This window comes from Lytechinus pictus, chromosome 1 (genome assembly GCF_037042905.1).
Source record: "Lytechinus pictus isolate F3 Inbred chromosome 1, Lp3.0, whole genome shotgun sequence".
In the NCBI taxonomy this organism is placed as follows: domain Eukaryota; kingdom Metazoa; phylum Echinodermata; class Echinoidea; order Temnopleuroida; family Toxopneustidae; genus Lytechinus; species Lytechinus pictus.
Genome location: NC_087245.1, coordinates 15,389,816 through 15,391,904, shown reverse-complemented (window position 1 = coordinate 15,391,904; position 2,089 = coordinate 15,389,816).

Here is a 2,089-nt window from a genome sequence, read left to right as displayed (position 1 = left end):
GCGTGTGTGTGTGTGTGTATTTGAGTTTTTGTCAGACGTATCAATTAGATATAATTATTTACGTCTGGACCGACCTTTAACGTCACCATCCGAAAGACGTGACCAGGGCTCGAACCTCTGCATCAATTTGTAACTTCCCCCACCTAGCTAGCTTGGATTACAGGCGCACGCCACAACGCCCAGTTGAGCGCGCGCTTTGCATACCGGTATATACAGGTAGCCTATAATTTAGTGCCCTCGACAAAATTTGCACTTTACTTGATATGCCTAATATTATTTTGTGATGCAACAAAGTGATTTTTTGTAAACAATCATAGGCAGATCCAGGGGGTGGGGGCCCGAGCCCCCCTCCCCCCATTGGCGGAGCAAAAAAGAAAAAGAAAAAGGGGGGGGGGAAAGAAGAAGCCAGAAAGAAAAAAGGGAAAAGAGAGGAGAAAAAGAGGAATAAAGACCAAAGATGAGGAGGGAGACGAGTAAATAAAACAAGGTGAGGGGAAGACTTGGAAAAAACTCTTTAATGTCACTACATAAAATTTTCGCTCGCGCTTCGCACTCGCATTGCATGTTCGACGAGATACATATACATATTTACTCAATAGACGACCCTTTCTATTGCTTTCCCTTCTTTCCTTAACTACCAGCAAAGAATAATCAGGGTCAGTGGCGTAATGAGAGAAAAAAAATTAAGGGGGGGGGGCGAGATTTTGCTTATCAAACAAAATTTATAAAAAGTTGCTAGCGAGCAAACAAACAAAAAATCGACAATTTCAAACAAGTAAAACAAGTAAAATTTTGTGATAGATTTTTACATAATAATATAAAGATAATATATTTTATCCTTCTCTCTTTTATTTCCTTTTCCTTTTTTTTTGCTGGTCGTATTTTTTTTTTTTTTTTTTTGGGGGGGGGGGCAAGCATCCAGAGTTCCCCCCCATCTCTAAGCCACTTATCAGGGTGATTTTCATTTATATACATTTCTAAGTCAGTGGAATAAAATCAAGGGAGTGGGGGATAACGTGCCATGAGTGAATGGGGGGGGGGGGGCTCCAAAATCAAAGAGAAAAAGAGGGGGAAAGACACATAAAGGGGGGAAATATAGATATTGAGAATATAATTGCGTCCCCATCCTTCCAATTTTAAGGCGACTATAAAGCATAAAATCTAGTGTTTGTATATAGGTTTTAAACGGCCATAAATCTTTGTAAAGCTCTGTCGCTTTCCTTCCTTGCATAACGACAATATGTTGGGCCTCTGTAGTTCGGAAATTTCCCATTTTATACGCCTAGATGGGTTCCAGAGTTTTATAAAAACGCTGTTTAAATCTTTAAGCTCGTCGTTTACACCCGTCACTCTCACAATTTACAGTTTTGAACAAGTTGTTTAACCTTTAAACGAGTTGTTTAAAAGAAGTACAAACAATATTTTTAAAAAGTTTGAATAATATTGTTTAAAAGTTCAATAAACTTGTTGTTAGAGTGAAGGATTTAAACAAAGCTTAAAATTTCAAAATGCGTATTTACAGTATAATACACCATTTAAAGGTATAACATTTTAATTGAAATGTATTTAACCTGCGAGGGTGGTAATTTGAGGGAAAATAAAAAAACAGAAAAAAGAGAAAATGAAGAAAAATTATTAATGTTTTCCTTTCAAGATATCACAAGAAATAATAAGATCTTGAGTATAAGTCAGTTAGTAGTTCTGAGTAATACCAATAATAGGAATGCAACAAGAATCTTCAATGGTTAGGGAGAGTGAATGTGGCCTGGGTTATTTGCTAGTCAAAACGGGCGGACGCGAAATAAGCTGTTTATCGATTAAAATTACAATTTGCACTTTATTTGTGAACAATCACAATAACAAACTTTAAATATCCCGGGCCAAATATAATTATATCCGTATCGTCATCATCATTATGTCATTTTCACTTAAAGACAATAACAACGAAGAATATTATCAGAATTCAGCCTATGCATGTATATCATAAGAAGTTTGTGGAAATTAAGAATCCACAAGTGAATATTCTAAATGCTTAAAAAAATGTCAAAGTTTTTAACACATACCATCGTCTAAATACTCCTTCACAGCG